The 12338-nt window shown below is 41.6% G+C and overlaps 1 protein-coding gene across 5 annotated transcripts in view; it reads right to left on the bottom strand.

Moving 5' to 3' along the window:
* The window catches only part of slc8a2b (solute carrier family 8 member 2b), a 103171-nt gene that overhangs the window by 49036 nt on the left and 41797 nt on the right, over window positions 1-12338 (bottom strand). For 3 of the 5 annotated variants that reach the window (XM_081614888.1, XM_008426673.3, XM_008426674.3), the window contains one exon: window positions 4436-4473. The exons of 1 other annotated variant lie outside the window; for it this stretch is intronic. The gene's annotated coding sequence lies outside the window, so the exon portion shown is untranslated. The remainder of the gene's footprint in view (window positions 1-4435; window positions 4474-12338) is intronic. One more of the 5 variants, XM_008426675.3, reaches the window with a different exon arrangement.

Below are 12338 nucleotides of genomic sequence, written 5' to 3' on the forward strand. Positions count from 1 at the left end.
CAGCAGTCATTTCGCGGCCATGGATCACGGTGCCTCTTCAGCTCCCTTTGGTCCACTCTCAGAAAGCCAATTACCACCCAAACCACCCGCCACTCATCCTCCGCCTCGGTATCCAGGCAGAAGCCAATCACATAAACAAAACCTTCTACGGACGCAGAAGTGACTGCCAGCATGGAGCAGGAAGTCGGTCTGTGAACCTGAGACGCAACGAAGCGTAAAGATGACCTATTACGCTTCCTCAGGTCCATACAAAACATGTTCTAAACATGTTTTACGAAAATCATCCCGAGATCATTCCAGTTGAGTCAACTTTTACATACGCACCTGGAAATGGCTGCGAACAAAATCTCAAGTATATAACTGGACATCTTTGAAAAACAGAAGTGGAGCCTTCTGCACAACCAAGAAAAATGCAGCAAGAGGTTTCTGAATAGCAAGTCAACAGCAAAACACTTGTGTTTTCTAACAGCCATTGCACGGTGAATACAGCGAGAAAACCAGCTGACTGAATGTGCTGGAGCGCCGCCTCGGTTGCTAGGAAACGGGCCAGGCTCGGCTGTGGTTGCTAGGTAACAGAGTCATTCCCATTCCGAATGTGACTAAACAATCGGGAGGTTTTTGAAACGGTTCATTTTCCAGGAAGCCAAAAACATGAAGCGACAGCCAAACAATGGATGGCTGCTGTTTTTTTTTAGCACTTCTGTTGTTTTTAGAAGCAATTTTGGGAAAAAAATGTGAATTTCTCATAACAGGCCTCCTTTAAAAACTCATTACCCAAACAACTAACCGAGTCCCAAAATGAAAACGACGGCTTAATGGGGAGAATTGATCCCGTCTAACCAACCGGCGTAATCGTTTTAAATATCTAAAATGTTAAGCTGATACTTTTAAGCTCATATGCTTGAAATGGATTTACTAATTTTACACGTCAGGCGGTTTTCTTGCTGTTCAAATATTTCTGAGTGAAATCAGAAACCAGAGGCAGAATCAGACACCAGGGGTTTGATTCACTGTTACTTAACACACATAATGGCCGCCGGCTCCTTGTAACGAAGAAACATTGATTTTGTTGCGCAGTAAGCGCAGAGTGTGATGTGCATCAATCTGCTTTGTTCTGCGTATCAGAGGGAAAATGGGGTTTTGGTGTGATAACCTCAGGAGAGCAGAGACGGTTCGGTTCTGGAAAGAGGCGGGTCGTCGCTTCGCGTCTCCTTTAGCTTCTCTGGTGTCATTCAGAGAAAACAGAGAAATGGAAACAGGAAGGTCTCTGCAGCGTGAGGCGGCGCGGTTCCGAACCGGTTCAGATCTTACAGAAAGAACTGGCAGTTCGTAGTTCAGCAGCTGATTTTCCTCAAGCCGGACAGACGTCACATGTGGGGTTCCCCAAGGCTCAGTCCTGGGACTCCTCTCATTCAACATCTGTGTGCTCCCACTGGCTGCAGGTTATCACAGGAAATGAAATCAGATGATAAGCAGCTCCACAGAACGATGTCACCAGGTGACCTTTGAACCCATCACTGAACAAACGCTGAGAACAGCTAAATGTGTGGATGCGTCAAAACTCGCTCCAGCTGAACAGAAACTGAAGCTTTTATCTTTGGACCTAAAGAGGAACATTCTATGGTTATAGATCTAGAGTATTAGATCTATGGTTATAGATCTAGAGTATTAGATCTAGAGTATTAGATCTATGGTTATAGATCTAGAGTATTAGATCTATGGTTATAGATCTAGAGTATTAGATCTATGGTTATAGATCTAGAGTATTAGATCTAGAGTATTAGATCTATGGTTATAGATCTAGAGTTATAGATCTAGAGTATTAGATCTATGGTTATAGATCTAGAGTATTAAATCTATGGTTATAGATCTAGAGTATTAAATCTATGGTTATAGATCTAGAGTATTAAATCTATGGTTATAGATCTATGGTTATAGATCTAGAGTATTAGATCCAGAGTTATAGATATATGGTTATAGATCTAGAGTATTAGATCCAGAGTTATAGATATATGGTTATAGATCTAGAGTATTAGATCCAGAGTTATAGATATATGGTATAGATCTAGAGTATTAGATCCAGAGTTATAGATCGATGGTTATAGATCTAGAGTATTAGATTCAGAGTTATAAATCGATGATTATAGATCTAGCGTATTAGATCCAGAGTTATAGATATATGGTTATAGATCTAGAGTATTAGATCCAGAGTTATAGATCGATGGTTATAGATCTAGAGTATTAGATCCAGAGTTATAAATCGATGATTATAGATCTAGCGTATTAGATCCAGAGTTATAGATCGATGGTTATAGATCTAGAGTATTAGATCCAGAGTTATAGATCTATGGTTATAAATCTACAGCATTAAATCCAGAGTTATAGATATATGGTTATAGATCTAGAGTATTAGATCCAGAGTTATAGATCTATGGTTATAAATCTACAGCATTAAATCCAGAGTTATAGATATATGGTTATAGATCTAGAGTATTAAATCCAGAGTTATAGATATATGGTTATAGATCTAGAGTATTAAATCCAGAGTTATAGATATATGGTTATAGATCTAGAGTATTAAATCCAGAGTTATAGATATATGGTTATAGATCTAGAGTATTAAATCCAGAGTTATAGATATATGGTTATAGATCTAGAGTATTAGATCCAGTGTTATAGATCTATGTTTATAGATCCAGAGCATTAGATCCAGGGTTATAGATCTATGGCTATAGATCTAGAGTCAACGCACAGCTTCTTAAAGCTAAAGTCTGGGGATCAGGCTGAACCTTAAGAGACGCATAAAGACAGTTACAAACCAGGCCTTCCGTCACCTGGAGAACTTTTCCAGGATTACACTACAAAAACAAGGAGGAATATGAGCGTGTTTTAAGGGAATAATTCCTGAATATTGATGAAAACATTAATGAGTTCAATTAACAGATTATTTATCTTTTAACAAGACATTTTCCTCATGTTACATATTAAGGAATTATTCCCTTAAATCAAGCTTTCTTGCTGAAATGTTACTTATGAGTAATTTTTGTCTTATTTCCAGTAAACTAAGATATTTGCATTGAAAACTGGGCTAAAGTACTTTGTGTAGAGGATTAATGTCCCAGTAAAATCCAGAGAAACTCATCCATGTGTTTATGTGCAGATGCACTGATTACTCCCTCAGTGTCGTCACAGGACCGGTTAGAAACCAACCAGATGGGGGCGCTCACCTGAATCACTGACTGTAAAACAGCAGAAACACTGACCAACATAATATCTGGCTTAGCTTAACGGTGGCATTTGAAAAATAAAATGTTTATTGTTGTTTCGTTACTGTTTTATGTTTTTGTAGTGTAAAAACTTTCCTCAGGAAGTCTTCGGTCTGAGTCCTGTCTCCCTCCAGTAAAGTCAAACTTTCCCCCTATGGGTCAGGAGCCATGCTGAATCCTACATGGGATCTCTGACCTGCGTTACAACTTCTCATTTTTGATATTTCTGCCGGGTAAATGAATGAACTGGACCTCGGAGGACCACAGAAAGCCACGCAGGCTGAATGGAAAGTTACTGTAACAGAAGATCCTCTGCACTGGAAACACTGGAAAACCTCAATACTCACAAAACATTATCATGCTGCAGCTTTCTGCAACTTGGCGAAGTTTTGGGGTATATATATAAAAAATAAAAGATTGATGCACTTAGGAAATTAGAAGAATAAATGTTTTTAACATCAGGTTGAGTTGTAATTGGCTAAAAAAAACCTGGGATCGATTCACCTTTGAAAGCAGACACAGCTGGAGGAAACAGTTGGTCAACCTGAGAGCTGCACACACACACACACACACACACACACACACACACACACACACACACACACACACACACACACACACACACACACACACACACACACACACACACAGCTTGTAGCGGCTGTTTCCAGGCTAGCGGACAGCGGCAGCTCGGTGTTTAGTATTCAGAGCGGAGGGATGAACCCAGACGAGAGCTGGCTGCAGAAACAAAGCAGCCTCTCTGTGACTCTCACCCTGTGTGAGTTTGAGACAGTTGTTCATGCATAAACCCTCTGATCCTCACCAGCAGCCTGCGTTTGTGTGTGAACGGATGACTGATCATGCGTTCACACCTTGCAGTCTGGTGGACTTGGTTCTATTGGGACCAAAGTTTCAACATCTGCTCCAACTCCAGCTGCTGTGGCTCTGAGGCAAACCAGCCTGTTCCCCTCCTGGCCTGTGGGGGGCGCTGCATCAAGAACCACTGAAGGAAACGACACAGAAACCTCTGAAGACACTGAGAGCAATTTCCTTCCACAGCAGCTGGAGGTGGAGCAGATGATTAAACTTTGGTCCCAAATCAAACCGAGTCCAGGTGGGAAAACGGCTTCATTTACAAACCAGTCAGGCGTGCAGGAGGTTTTACTCACCCGAATCAAACTCATGGAGTTGTGCTGCTTCACCTGCCCTGGAACAGAGAAGAAGGAATAATTAATGCAGAAAATATGTGCTTTACTGTCTGACATGATAACTAAACTTTAACTGCAAACTCTGTGATCCTGGACATTTTCAGCAACATGTTTCTGCGCCTGAATTTGTTCCAAACCGATCAATGAAGAGGTTGTTTTGTGTTTTGTCTCCGCAGCAGCTTCAGAAAATCATTGAAGGCTTCACAAGCCAACATAACTTAATTGTATGTTGGATTTAGCGCCGGTTAGCGCAGCCCACAGAGAGGTGGGCGGTGAAAATTAAATTCTCTGCTTGGGTTTTATCAGCAGCTTCCATCCCTTCTCACGTCAGAGCATCATTTATTTAAGTTGTAATACCGTTTTGTTAAGGTTGCTGCAGAACGAAAGCCGGTTTGCAGCCTCTGCCGGGGCGGGTTCGGTGTAAGGAAGGGGAGCGTGCGGCCTGGGGAAGCGTGGGAATCTGAGCGGGTTTCAGCGGCTGATGAGATGCCAGAGCTTCAGCCGCTCATTCAGCTCTTTGTCTGTCCGGCTCGGCGCTCACCCAGACGTGACTCGAATAACAACGACCCTCCTCTCCTTACGACCCACAACTGTAAAGATTGGATTATTGATCGGCGGGTTCTTTTAAGCGCTGAGGCTGATCCGAAATCTGACATCTCTGATGCAATTATTAACGTCAACAAGCATCCAGAATCCTGAATGCAAAGCGGGAAAAAAAAAGCTGAGATCTACTCTTTAGAAATGTGATGGATGTCTGAGAGATTAGCAAGAAAACCCTGGATAATAATGAGGCTGAACTTTCAACTTCTGACATAGAAATAATTAATTAGCTTAATTAACACCATAATGACACAAATATAATGAGTAGCGGTGCGGTTATTGTATCGTTCAGCATTTATTGTGATACATTTCTTATCATGATCACGATAACTGTCCATATCGTCTGGATTGATAGTTTTACCATTTTCTCTGCTGTTTTTTTCAATGAAAGTATCAATAAATTAACTTTAAAACAAATGTGCAGCTTAGTGAAACAAATCCCACTTCTTTATGTGCCTGTTGTCCTAAAACGGGAATGTTTTTAGAGGATTTGTGTTTGTGGAGCAATGGTTGTCGTCACGCAGTCACAGCCAAACATCCATCCATTTTCTTTCACCCTTGTCCCTCAGTGGGATCAGGAGGTGCTGGTTCCTCTCCAGCTGGCGTTCTGGGCGAGAGGCGGGGTCACCTGGACAGGTGGCCAGTCTGTCGCAGGGCAACACAGAGACACACAACCAGGCACACACACACTCACACCTAGGGGCAATTTGGAGAGGCCAATTAACCTAACAGTCATGTTTTTGGACTGTGGGAGGAAACCGGAATACCTGGAGAAAACCCACCATGCACAGGGAGAACATGGAGACTCCATGCAGAAAGACCGGGAATCGAACCCAAAACCTTCTTGCTGCAAGGCAGCAGCTCTACCAACTGCGCCACTGTGCAGCCCCACAGCCAGTTATCTAAAAAAAAAATAAAAACTTTTTTATCGTCACTTTTATTGTTAGCTAGTGGTAACCATATAATATAATAACCATATAATATAATAACCATATAATATAATAACCATATAATATAATAACCATATAATATAATAACCATATAATAAAATAACCATATAATATAATAACCATATAATATGTAGTGATAATGTTTTAGGTTCATAAGCTGCGTTCATGTCCATCAGTCCGTCGCGGTTTAACTCCACAGCGAGGAATGTATGACGTCACCGCATCATTTCCATATTTGGTCATTTGTGATCTGGGCGTAAAAAAGGCATTTCTACTTTGGAAAGGCAAAAACTGTTGCTAAATACTCCAAATATGTTTAAAAATTCCAATAAACGTTATGAAATAATGTAAATACGGCATTAATCTGTTTTGTCTAATATCAAATTGAACCAGAAGACAGTAATCAGTTTATTTTAGTGCCACAGTTTTGACTAAAAATGGTTACATGAAGAACTACATTTGCATCCTTTAACCCAGATCAGACCAGATTCGACTGCAGAGCGAACACAGCGTGGAGTGGAAACTCTCCAGGGTTATTTATGAAGATTTCACGTTACTTTGAGGCGCAAACAACAAAGAAACCACGAAACGTTTACCTGTCAAAATGCCGGGTTTAATAAAGTTTGTGTTGCTGGCGCTTTCCGAGGAGGTTCATCTGTCTGAGTTCATTCCCACCAGCCCTGTTCAGTCCGCTTTCATCCAACTCCAGTCCGTCTGCCCAGAAAGTCCGGTCCGGTCCGGTTGGTGAGGAGTGTGAAAGTTCAAACCGTGAACGCTGGTCCGCCCACAAACCGCGGTCTGGGTTCGGTTCGAACGCATATGAACAGCAAGCGGACCGGAGACCGCTCCAAAAGCAGGAAGTGGACTACAGCGCAGGGCATTCTGGGTAAATCAGGGGTGTCAAACTCCAGTCCTCAAGGGCCGCTGTCCTGCAGTTTTTAGATGTGCCACAGCTACAAAACACTGGAATGAAATGGCTTCATTACCTCCTCGTTGTGTAGATCAGTTCTCCAGAGCCTTGCTAATGACCTAATTATTCTATTCCGGTGTGGTGCAGCAGAGGCACATCTAAAAGTTGCAGGACAGCGGCCCTCTAGGACTGGAGTTTGACACCTGTGGGGTAAATACAACCAAAACAAACGCGCTAGCCTAGCGCTAGCGGGAGAAATGACTCAAAGTTTTTAGCCAAAATCAAAAGAGGAATCTGCAATCGCTGAAATCTGACGAAACTCCATTTTTGTTTCCATTTGGTGAAGAAGGAAGTTGCGCTCAGTGTCTTCAGATGTTTTGGTGTCGTTTTGTGTTGTTGGTTCTTGTTGCAGCGCCCCCACAGGCCAGGAGGGGAACAGGTTTTTCGATTAAATTCGTTGGTTTGTAATAAATGATTCATATTTTATGAATATATTGTGTAAAACAACAAATTAAGAGGCAGGATACATCTGTTTTTGTAACTCAGACCTGATTTTTGCTTTCACTTGTCACTAATATTCATATAAATAGCTTTTGGAGGAATGTTGCCACTGATGAAACAAAAAGCCAAAAGTCTCTGGATGCTGAGAAAAACCTTTTTTCTGTTTACCAACATAAACAGACGGTCTCTGTGGTACAAACCTTGTTTGTCCCTCAAGTGTGTTTCTGTTTGTTAGGAATGATTGTGCTAATTATAATCCGTGCTGTTAATCAGGTTTTGACTCCTCTGGGTAGGTGGGAGCAAACAGCATCGCTGAACCGTGAATAAACTCCCCGTTTCTGTTGACAGACTGTGGACGACGGCCAAAAGCTGAAACTAGTGACATGAAGCGGATTAAACCGGCTCCAGAGGTGCGTCGAAGCAATTAGGAAGAGGCAGATGTTTGACGATATCAGCGCAGGAATAACATTTACATATGAATGTGTTCATCTGATCTGCTTCTTTCCAAACAAATGTTCTTTTCGACATGTAAAAAAAAAAAATCATCTATTAAACCAATTTACCAGGAAGAAATAAAATGTTGGATTTGACAATAAAAGCAGAGGAAGATAAGAATGTTACAACAAACGTATCTCCTTTAATTGCAAAGTTATTGTTGTAGCTTTTTAATGGTGTTAGTCTAAAAAAGCAGACAGAGAAATTACCCAGATTCATAGTTCTGGGACGTTTTGTATTCAAACAGAAGATCAATAAAATTCTTAGGAGAGAAAGAAATAATTTTTGTTCAGTTGAATTCATGTTAGCAGAGAGTGAAAGTTAATCAAATTCTGATGTGGACCAAAAATGTGAACTCTGGTACGTCTGCAAACTCAGAAATTTCCAAGACCGCTCCAAAAACAGGAAGTGGACTACAGCGCAGAGCATTCTGGGTAAATACAACCAAAACCAGCAGTTAGCCAGAGAAATGGCTTGTGGTCGTTTACCAAAAACAAGAGAGAAGAAGACGGCGACCAAGGCAGACATAAGACTCAGGTCTGCTGAGATTTAACTGCTGATGACAAAGCAACACGAAACAAGCTGCTGCAGCTCATGATGGAAGCTGCTGCTGCAGCTCATGATGGAAGCTGCTGCTGCAGCTCATGATGGAAGCTGCTGCTGCAGCTCATGATGGAAGCTGCTGATTTAGTAATGTAATTATATTAGTTGTGTTACCACCCCCACGCCACTAGAGGCAGTACCAACCCCGAAAAGATGCGACTAAGGAGCAGATTTAGAAGTTCACCGAAAGCTACAGAATTAGGTAAAAACTGACCTTTGCTGAAGTAAATAAAGACACAAGTTCAAATCCCTGCTGAGAGTGGAGCTCCATCAATCAGGGCTCCTCCGCAGCTCTGATTGGCTCAGCAATGTAACGTGATCCTCTGATTGGCTCAGCAATGTAACGTGATCTTCTGATTGGCTAAGCAATGTAACGTGATCCTCTGATTGGTTAAGCAATGTAACGTGATCTTCTGATTGGCTAAGCAATGTAACGTGATCCTCTGATTGGTTAAGCAATGTAACGTGATCCTCTGCAGCAAGTGATGGCAAAGCGGGGCGTCATCACGACTTTACACAAGTGTGTCTTTACCTCCGCGGCAGAGGCTCCGCCGAACCCCTGAGACCGACTCACCGAACCGCTGGGGTTTGACCGAACCCAGGTTAAGAACCACTGAGATAGAAGGAGAGCAGAACAGTTTCTTTGACAACTTGAAGGAATCTTGTAATGAGCCAATAATATTACAGGAAATCATTCAAGCCCAATACGAGTCCTGCTACGGATGGCCTGACAAACCATTCTTTTCAAGAAAATTTCTGAGTTTTGTAGAACATTTTTGACTTTTCAAACTCAGAAATGTCCCAAGTTTTTTCTCAAAAACTCCAGAGATTTTTTGGTGGAAATGTCCTCCTTCCTTTTCTGTCTATAATCGCTCTAATCCGTCCAGAACAGTGTGAATGTGAACCGCAGCAGCTGGAAGTCGTCCAGACTGTCAGCTGGGAAAACACCCAAAAATATTATGTTTGCTTAAAATCCAACCTAAAGTCTGAAATCCCATAAAACTGAAGCGATAAATGCTGAGCCTAGATTCCTTCCCACCAATGTGACAGACCGAAGGTTTCTTTACAAGATGCTTAATCATGAGGTTTTCTTACTTTTTCCCCTTCAGCTTCATGTTGTTTTTCTGTTGTATGTTTAGTTCAGAGACCAATAAAGAAGAGATGTGCACAGAAAGTCCGAGTGTGAAAGAAATAAATTATTCCTCCAGAAAATCCCGACTGGCTCACATTAACCTGCAGCCACAGAAAGATTTATGGCTTGATAACGATGAAACTTCTGATCATAATGACATCAGCAAGTCCCCAGGCTGCCACAGGAAACCATCCATAACCTGGCCGGGTGCAATATTTATTCACACGTGATAAATGTGACATTTCAGACTTGTTATCAGAGAGAGAAAGGAACGTAATGAAGCCATCAGTTCCTGACGAATGTCTGATTAAGGTCGCGTTTCTCATCATTTACATGCAGAAAATGAAACGACGTAATTTTCCTTTAATGCTAATGAACTCTGCGCTCCGTTGAGGAGACTCATCACCGCCGAGGGTTGGAAATGAAGACAAGTTGTCCAAAAAAATGACGTTTAGGAGTAAAAGGCATCATTTATCATTCTATCTTACTTTGTTTTACCTGAATTAAATTCAAATAAACATAATTAAAACCACGTTTACAGTAAAGCAGCTTCGGTTTATAAAGCCTGAACAAGTTGAGCTGTTAAGGACAGACTGAATCGATTAATCAGACGAACCACGATGAATCAGTTAATATGATCGTCAATCAGTTTACCAATCGATTAACTGGAGTAACAGACTCAAAAAGGCCATTTGCTGAAAGACCAGCACCGTCAGAGCAGCATTTGTTTTAAATTAAAGGTCATGCCAAAAGTCTGGCAGCATGTCAGAAATGTAAAACAAAAAAATCAATCAGTAATTATTGGAGACGTGCCGATCAGGTTTTTTCCTGCTGATTCCGATTCCGATCACTGGTACCGATTATTATTATTTTTTTATCATAAATACTACCAATTACATTATGTGGAAAAAGGAACCATGAATTCACCTTAATTTAGACAAAAACTTGTTTTTAATAACTTTTTCCAAGAAAACTAAACAAAACAGGCATTGTGCAAATTGTCCTGCTATCAGTAAAACTATCTTTAACAGACTGAAAACATATGAAGGCTCTGAAGAGGCTAAATAATGCAAAGAGTCAAAATAAAACCTCTCAACATTACCAAAAAATTCAAGTATAAAACTTAACATTCAAAGGCAAATACAGGATCCATTACAATAAACAATCCTGAGTTACTGAATGAAAACTTCCTGATAGCATGGCGGCTAGCTGATTACTGCTAGTTCTGAGTGGCTGTTTCTTACTGAGCGGAGTAATTATGCAGAGCAGGGAGGAGATCGATTATTTTTTCAGAGATTATCTGTCTCATGTTAGGACAGCGAAAGTTTTAATACGTATGTAAAATGTATTTTTTTAGGTTAGATGCTGCAGCTTTAAGCAGAGGTTCGGTGTGAGAGTCACTACCATGTGGAGCAGAAGCGGCGCTCCGTCTGTGAAATATTACTACCTGTAGCGTAGCAGCAGTTCAACAGCGAGAGCAGAACCAGCGTCTTACATCGCAGCTCCAAGACTTAAATAATTTAGCGTGTTATTTGTTTAGCTTTCTGACCGTCATGCTAATCCGGGTGAGTGTTTGTAGCTGTGCGCTGCTTTACCTGCTATCTGATCCTCCATGTGTCTTTTTTACTGCAGTGAGCCTCGATGTAGCCAAACTCCGTCAAGTATGGCATTGTTTATATGTCGTATTAGCTTCGTTGTGTTGATGCATTTTGACCTGCTTCAATTTTCCACCGCAACATGCAAACTTCCCCATTCACTCAGTGCGTTATAGTTCAACATCGCTTAGGATTTGTTGCTGCGCGTTTGCGCAGAGTGAAGGAAAGAGGAGACCAGCTGCACAGGCAGGTGATCGGTATCGGCAACAAGAGCCAATGATCGCCAATCACCGATCATGCACTTTTTCACAAAAATCGGACCGATTATGATCGGTGGCCGATCGATCGGCACACCTCTAGTAATTATCAATAGACTGATATGAAACACTTATATCGTGATTTCCCAGCCATATTGTCTGCATTTAAAGGCGGGTTGTGGTTCTGGTGGTACAAATACTGTAACGTAGTTTCCCAGTGGAGTAGCTGACCACTGTGTTCATCAAAGTCCGTCTCTGTAGCGCCGCCCTGGAGGTAAAAGACGAAACTGTTCATGTCCAGCATGTGCGTGATCTGCAGAGACACCATCAAACCTGTTTGTTTCAGATGTAAAAAAGTTACATATACTTAAAAAGTTATGCGGTTATTCTGGAGCTCTGAGGGTTGGACAGGAAACAGACGGAACCGGCTCGAAGTAGTTAAAGTCATTAATTGGATGTTTTCCTCCGGTTGTTTATTTGCTGCCTGTGGAGAGAGAAACCTCCTTCGTCCTGGACGGATTCACCTGCTCTGCTTCAGTTTCTGGATTCCACTAAATGAACTCTGTTGTTTGTTTGTAAAGCAGAAAATAAAAAATCAATGTGAGTAAAATGTGGAGTAAGCTCTGGTGTGAACCCACGTCTGAGGCGTCAGGCAGGTCTCCTGTTATTGACTTCCTCTTTCTGTGTGTGTGTGTTTGGGATATGTTATTGCTCATCTCTTCTTCTCCTGTTTACAGCTGAGCGGTGCTGTTTGTCCTGTGGAAACGTGTCCCGGTGTGAGGAGATGAGATGTGGAGTTTGGCTGCGAGGATCAGATTCCC

The sequence above is a fragment of the Poecilia reticulata genome, chromosome 13 (assembly GCF_904066995.2).
Source record: "Poecilia reticulata chromosome 13, P_reticulata-male-v2, whole genome shotgun sequence".
Taxonomy (NCBI): domain Eukaryota; kingdom Metazoa; phylum Chordata; class Actinopteri; order Cyprinodontiformes; family Poeciliidae; genus Poecilia; species Poecilia reticulata.